At 37.0% G+C, this 8,351-nt stretch overlaps 1 non-coding gene across 1 annotated transcript; it reads right to left on the bottom strand.

Annotated features, from left to right (window-relative positions):
* Window positions 1-7,839: 7,839 nt before the first annotated feature.
* Window positions 7,840-7,946, bottom strand: LOC142178631 (small nucleolar RNA R71). The gene has a single exon (XR_012706902.1). It is a non-coding gene; the product is annotated as a small nucleolar RNA R71 (small nucleolar RNA).
* Between the last annotated feature and the right edge of the window lie 405 nt (window positions 7,947-8,351).

The raw sequence follows: 8,351 nt of genomic DNA, 5'->3' as shown, positions 1-8,351 counted from the left end.
TCCTATTCCCCTTCAACCTGCACTAAGGAGATCCACTAGGGACTACAATCCACCATCTTATCTGGCAGATTATGTGTGCAATACTGTGTACTTGACTGCTCTAACATATTTGTATTTTGCAGCAGCAGTCTCACCTACTACCATACCTTTTACAGACCTTTCTCCTACAAATCAATCACTTCTAACCTCTATTTCTCACATCATTGAACCTACAAGCTTCTCCCAGGTAGTTTTACATCCCTGTTGGCAGGATGCAATGGCTACAGAACTTCAAGCCTTGGAGGCCAACCAAACTTGGGAAATGGTTGAATTACCAAAAGGAAAGAAACTTTTACCATGTAAATGGGTCTATAAGTTTAAGTATAGATATGATGGTAGTATTGAAAGGTTCAAGGCTCGACTAGTTATCCGAGGGGACATACAAAGGGAAGGAATCGATTACAATGAGACTTTCAGTCCAGTAGTCAAAATGACCAATGTTAGATGCATTTTAGCAGTCGTAGTCAAAATGAATTGGAAATTATTTCAATTAGATGTCAATAACGCTTTTCTTCGTGGTGATCTACAGGAAGAGGTATACATGAGATTTTCACCAGGATAACTTCACCCTCTACTAACCATGTTTGCAGACTAAAAAAGTCCTTATATGGACTTAAACAGGCTTCACGTCAGTGGTATGCAAGACTTACTGGTGCCCTCAATTTCAAAGGTTATTCCCATTCTCTTAACGACTATTCCTTATTTTTCAAAAAGACAGCTTCTGGAATTTTTATTGTTGCTGTTTATGTAGATGACATACTTCTAACGGATGATGATCTTATAGAGCTTTCTAGTTTAAAAGCATTTCTCAATTCAGAATTCAAAGTTAAAGATCTTGGAGAGGTTAGTTATTTTTTCGGATTGGAAATATTACGAGAAAAAAATGGACTAATTATCAGTCAGAGGAAGTTCACCTTGGACCTTCTTTTTGAATTTGGTGTCCTTGATTCACGTCCAGCTTCATCTCCTTTAGACCCTAGTTGCAAGCTTCGTGCCGATGTTGGTGAGCCTCTTCATGATCCAACAATCTACAGGCGACTATTTGGCAAGCTCAATTTTTTAACCCATACTCACCCTGACCTCTCATTCGCCGTTCAGCATCTGAGCCAATATATGCAAAGTTCGCGTCAACCTTATTTTGATGTTGCCTTACGATGTCTCCGATATTTGATATCTTTGCCGGGGCTTGGGCTCTTTATGAATTCAGACCCCTCTTTTCAATTACTCGCCTTTTGTGACTCAGATTGGGGGTCCTGTCCGGGGATACGTCGCTCAGTAAGTGGCTTTTACATCAACCTCGGAGGATCCTTATTTCATAGAAATCAAAGAAACAATCTTCACTCTCCCTATCTTCTGCAGAGGCCGAGTACCGATCTATGAAGAAGGTCGTTGCAAAACTCATATGGCTTGTACGCCTTCTCACAGATCTCTCAGTTCCCCCCTCTTTGCCAGTTTCTCTTCATTCGGATAGCCAGGCGGCTATTCACATAGCAAAAAACCCAGTCTTCCACGAACGGACGAAGCACGTAGAAATTGATTATCACTTCGTCTGTCAACAGTTCCTCACCGGCTTGATCTCTTTATCGTTTGTTCCTTCGACATATCAGCTCGCAGATGTGTTTACTAAACCTCTTTTTGGACCTCTACACCACTCAATCGTTTCCAAGTTGGGTGTACTTTCTCACCCCTCCAACTTGGGGGGAGAGGGGGTATTGGACCGGAATCTTCTTCACACAACCTAAACTCTAAAGTGTGGAAGAAGGAGGCGATACAGTCAAAGACGAAGAAAGAGAAAGAACCAAGTGGTCTGTCGAATGATCTAGAAAATAAAAGATCACGCCCTATCATACATGGGCCTATCAGACACAACACACATTTGGGCCAAATACACAAAACATAAATCAGTAGCCCAATACAAATAAAGAACTGGGCCTATTACTGCAGCCCAAATTTATTTTTTAGCGAGTGCTTAATAACTTTTTACCCGTCCGGACGAAAATACCCCTGTGCTAATATTAGGACATGGTGTCCTTAACTTCATGAATGCTGTGTAAATATTAAGGATAAAGTATCCTGTATTGCACTTTTCGTTGTTAAACTTTAGGACATCATGTCCTTAACTTCATATGTGCAGTATAAATGTTAAGTACATGGGGTCCTTAACTTTATGTGTGCAGTGTAAATGTTAAGGACATAATGTCCTTAACTTGTATTTGCACCTTCTGTTGTTAAGCTTTAGGACCTCATGTCCTTAACTTCACACGTGCAGTGTAAATGTTAAGGACATGGTGTCTTTAACTTCATGTGTGCAGTGTAAATATTAAGGACATAGTATCCTTAACTTTATGAGTGTTGTGTAAATATTAAGGGCATGGTGTCCTTAACATCATGAATGTTGTGTAAATATTAACTACAAAGTGTCTTGTATTTGCACCTTCCGTTGTTAAACTTTAGAACATCGTGTCCTTAACTTCATATGTTCACTGTAAATGTTAAGGACATGACGTCCTTAACTTCATGTGTGCAGTGTAAATGTTAAGGACGCCATGTCCTTAACATTTACATAACACTCATAAAGAAAGGGTAAAAACGTCTTTTCGTCTTAATTTTAATAGAGTAGCGGCTATTTTTGCTCAATATTAAAAATATTAGATAAAAACTAAATATCATATTAAAAAGTGGTTATCCCACGCCATTTCTACTCAAGAGAAAGGCTAGTAAAGCCTTTACTTTGGGCCACAAAAAATTTGACGACCCAAAACTTTTTTATTACTGTATTTTTATATTTTTAGCATAAATAATATTATATTCTATATTTTAAAAAGGTGCATAATCTTAATTAAAAAAAACACTGGCTACTTGTTAACAACAAAAATATTCTAAGACTTTGAATTAAATTACTCTAATCTTTATGTTAGGGAATAATTTTTTTATAACAAGATCCAAGGTAATGTCTTGCAAATACATGACTAAAATCTTATTAACTTGAATGAACTCTTACCAATATAAATAATAATATTACTTTTGAAGTTAAGTACCAAAAAAAAGTAAGGCGTCACTTATTTTTGCATGTGTGTATATATAAGTTTTATTAAAAAAAAAATTAAGGCCTCTTATTAAAGTTTATACTAAAGTTTAGCACTTGGTTACTAGAAGAAGTCTACGCAAATCCCTATCAGGAATGGTTTTACAAGGCAATTTTGATGACCAAAACTCTCTAAAAATTGTGGAAGCACTTTGACTCCGGTGAGACCCATTCCATATTGGAGTACTGCATCAATTTATGCTACTCCATTTTTGAATCAATATACCACCTTGGTGCAAGCTATGTGAAGACATCGAGAAGCTCAAACATGTACAAAAAAGCTTCCCTGTAACTCGGAAGCTACAGAAACAAGGGAATGTCAAAATGAATACGGATGGAAGCTACATGGAAGGTAAAAGTAAGGCAGGAATAGGAGGAATCTTAAGAAATGCAGCTGGAGATTTCATTGCAGTATTCTCTATACCAGTACACTGTAGCAGCAATAACATGGCTGAAGCATTGGCGGCAAGAGCTGGGATTCAATTATGTCTGAGCCAAGGTTTTAATACTTTTGAGCTATAATTAGATTCTTTTTTAATTGTGGATATGTTGCAAAACAAGAAAACGTATAATGCTAAGATGAGAAAGATCATTGAGGATACAACACAGATTTTAGATCAAAATCGAGTAAGGATCTCACATTGTTACAGGGAAGCAAATCAAGTAGCCGATGCCTTGGCGAAGCACGTAACAACACTGGAGAATGCTATCTTCTATGAGAGCTTCCAGCAACTGCCTGGAGGAGCAAAGGGTCCCTTCCAACTTGATAAATGGCAATTACCAAGTTTTAGAAGTAGATATGATAAGGCTAATTTCTTTGTAAGTTGAATGTAATTACCCTGCTGATTATGGGAGTCATTTTGTCCATAGGCTACCCATTTTTGAAGAATGGTCTGGTACACCATTCTTGTGTTGTATTTTGTTGTAACGCAGAGGTTTTGGCCTAGTCTCCCTCTTTTTACATGATATACAACACCTACACTGCAACACGCAGGGTAGTATTTAACCAAAAAAAAAAAAAATCAATATATCACAAGGTATTGTTATGCATTCAATATGAATTACGAGGAAGTTCTATGTATATGACATTATGGCGTTTTAAGAAAGATAGTTATTAAAAGTTATGATTTTACGTTACTTTTCAATAATAAAAATATGGAATAACAAAATGTATAACAACTCAAATTATTGTACAACGATTAGGGAAGAGACAAGTTATGAGGTAGAGGATCTTCAATTGCAAATGGTAAGTGAAATTCACTATTGCTTAATCCCTAATGTGCATGTGTTGTTTGTTTGAATTTCCAATTCAGTTTCTGTTAATTTCTGGTTGAACAATAAAAATAACAATTATGACTCAGTCCCAAACAAGTTGGGTCGGCTATATGAATCGTCACTTTTTTATTTAAGCTTTATTTATGTCATCACATACCAAATAAAAATAAAAATAAAAATAAGTTGAATATATATTGTGTAATATGAGATTGTTGGTGTGGATTTGTTTCATCTTACTTCTACTTTATCCTTTCGACTCTCAGTTGAACTCAGGACTTGCACATAGATATGCCTTAGAATTGTCTCCTGGAGAACAAAGAATATGAGCAGTAGAATCAGTGCTAAAAGATGCTTTGGAATCGCCCTTGATAAGGATCTACACAAGAAGGCCAAATACCAGCTATCAACAGTAGAAATGCACGGATATGTTATACAATATTCTATAATTTGGTTGTATCGGATCACTTTGATAAAAACAAAGATTAAGGTACAACAATTACATATTTTTAATACACGGATTTGTTGCATATGTTTAGCACATTCGCAATTTATCCATATATAGTAAACTTTATGATAATTCCAAAATCAAATTTCTTGAGTGAGCTGATCTTGTCATGTTGCAAGATATATTTGGAAGTGCATACATTGATTCCTATCTTGTGACTGGACAAAGTAATCACGAAGAACTGCTACTGGCATTATAAGCATTCGAGAAAGTTGTAAGTTTTCGTGCTGCAATTCTACCTTGTTTAATATGTATATATTATCATTTTCTCCTTGTCATCTTCTGAAACAGGTAAAGTTACTTTCATTAATAAAGTACTTGCAAAACTACAAAAAACAAAATGGCGTCTGTTCATCTCCATAGTATTCCAAAACTCGAAATACTAAGACAAATCACCAATATATCATACTATATACTACTAGAAATTCGGAAAAAATCGTCCAAAAAAATCGTCCAAAAAATCCGACCAAAATCGATCGGTAATGGCCAATAACCATCCAAAATACGGTCATTTACGTGTGGTCGGTATTTTGAAGGTCGAAAGAGCATACCGACCAAAGTTGGTCGGAAATTACCGATCAACATTGGTCAGTATCCTTTACACGACCATCTGACAATTTAATTGACTTACCGACCTTCAAAATACCAACTGATGGTAGGCTATAATCTCGTGTTTAGGTCGCTTGATAAACTTCAATTTACTGCACTTTAATTGAGTTTGAACTTTAATCGCTAGTGTTTTGCACTAATTATGTATTTTATGCCTTATAGGAGTGATTCCGTTCTATGTAGATGTTATGGAATGAATTCGAGTGATTTAGAGCTTTGAAGTCTGAGTAAATGCTCAAGGGATTAAGCCGGAATCGCGTTCGGGGGTCGAGGACTACATCTAGATATCAAAAATCAAGGAAAAGGTTGGACTCTGAGAAACTTCCACAGCCGCGGCGCGTCGCGCGCTGCAGCTGCCCAATTTTCTTGAAGTCTGTCAGAACAAGCTCTCTGAAGTTTTTCACAACCGCCCCGCGTGGTGCGTCGGCCCATGGGGCGCGCCTGTGCAACGTTTACAGAGTTATTATCCCAGTTCGCGCAGGAAAATGTATTTTCGTCTGGGCCCGATCCTACTTAGTATAAATACATATAAAACGTTATTTTAAGGACTTTTGACAAATCTTAGACCTAAGGAAGTCAAGGAGGAGGTGGAGAAGCAAAAGCACAAGGAGTTCACAATCCTCACTCAAGACAAGAGTTTGGATCATTTTATGTTTTTCTTTATATTTGTGATGAATTACTCCATATCCATCGAGTAGTTCCCTTTAGGGTTTGATGGATTTGGAGCATTGATATTTGGTCGTGGATATTAACTTTAGTTTTTATATATTGAATCGTTTTTGACGTTTTAATTGTACCATCTATATTCACATGTTCATGTAATCGAAAGAGACATAACTTGTGATATCTTTGTATTATCTTATTGGTTGAATTCATTAATTCTTCTTAGTAATCGCAAGAGGCTAGTTCAATTATTGATTAAACCTAGTTAGGAGGATAATCGAGAGAGGTTCTCCTAATGACCCAACCACTACGAAGTCTTGCATATCTTCACCAAGCTTACATTGTTTCAGATTGTAAGGTTGAGACTTAATCGAGAGAGGAGTTTCTACTAAACGTTTGAACTAATAATTGAGTAAATTTGAGAGACTCACTTGAACATTAGAAGTGAATTGACTAGAGTTAAATCTCAGACATTTATCTTGCACCTATCCAATCAATCCCTATTTCTCCCATTGATATCTTCCTTGTTTACTTTTGTTTCGATTGTCATTCGTCAATTAGCTTTAGATTCTTAGTTAAATTTAGTTTTTCATCACATAATTCTAAACTGTTGATTATCTTGGATAGCAATCTAGCTACAAACTATGATAATACTGTTTAACTCTAATCCATGTGGATACGATATTATATTATACTATATTCGACTAGCGAGCATATTTTAGTGTGTGTTTTAAGCTCGTCAAATTTTAGTGCCGTTGTCGGGGATTGGCAATCAATAGTGTTTGAAATAGTTTGTAGTGCTAATTCAGGAATTAGGTTTTCGTTAAATTTTGGCGTTGTTGCCGGGGATTGGCAATCAATAGTGTTTGAAATAGTTTGTAGTGCTAATTTAGGTTTTATTTTTATTTTTTTTTTCCTTTTTACGTTTGGTGTTCTTTAACTGTGCGCAAGCTACAGGTTAGATTGGTGTATGACTCGATCTTCTGGGAAGGAAGTGCTACCATACGAACCAGAAATCGAGAAACAACTGCGACAGCTGAGGAAGGAAAGAAATTTCATCAAGACATTAGAAAAGGTTGGGAAATACTCAACCAAAGATATGGTTGGAAACGGTGATGATAATGTGGATTTGGCTGCGAGAGAGGCAGCCCAACAATTAGAGAAAACTGCAAGGGATGCTGAAGAAGCAACTATTATAGATGCACATCGTATCTATAAAGAAGAGAGGGGTCACAGACTTAATCAAAATCAACCCATGGGTGTAGGCCAGTTTAGAAACTTAGCTCCTGGTGCTAGGAGACCACTTGGTGATTACGCTAGACCGGTCTACAACCAGAGATTGTCAAGTATTTGACCACCTCCAGTGGCAGCGAACAATTTTGAATTGAAGCAAGGGTTGCTTCAAACTCTTCAAAACTGCTATGTCTTCAAAGGAAAGATGAACAAAGATCCAAACAACCATCTAATGGACTTCGAGGAGATCATAAACACCTTTTAATATAATAGTGTTTCACAAGATGTAGTCTACTTAAGGTCATTCCCCTTCACGCTGAAAGATGATGCAAAGCAGTGGCTTCGAAGCTTGCCCCAGGGATCGATTAGAACATGGGAGGAGATGACCAGAAAATATCTTGATAAATATTTCTCCTCAGTTAAAACCGGCAACTTTAGAATTGAGATCCATATCTTTTACCAGAAAGATACTGAAATGGTTTTTGAAGCTTGGGAGAGGTTTAAGGAGATAGTCAGAAAGTGTCAACATAGCGGAATTGAACTCTGGATGCAACTCCAGGATTTTTGGGATGGGTTAACATCGGCCTCGCGCAGAACATTAAGCAATGAAACTGGAGGTCCGTTGACGAAGAAGACACCAGAGGAGATAGTCACTATTCTTGATAGGTTATCTGAAGATACAAATCAGTGGCCCTCTGAAAGTGCTGAAAGAAGAAGGGCGAATGGTGTTAACCAGGTTGATGCTAACATATCTGTGTAGGTACAATTTGATGTTATGGCGAAGGAGATAAGGAAGCTAACCTTAGCTTCAATATAGAGTGAACCTCATGCAACTTGTGATATATGTGGAAGAGTACACCCTACTCATGAATGTCAAGCCTCAACTGAGGAAGTTAATTATGTGGGTAATTATAACTTCAATGCAATGGGTCAGAAGCACCT

The sequence above is a fragment of the Nicotiana tabacum genome, chromosome 24 (assembly GCF_000715075.1).
Source record: "Nicotiana tabacum cultivar K326 chromosome 24, ASM71507v2, whole genome shotgun sequence".
Lineage (NCBI taxonomy): Eukaryota > Viridiplantae > Streptophyta > Magnoliopsida > Solanales > Solanaceae > Nicotiana > Nicotiana tabacum.
This window is presented reverse-complemented; position numbering and strand designations above follow the sequence as displayed.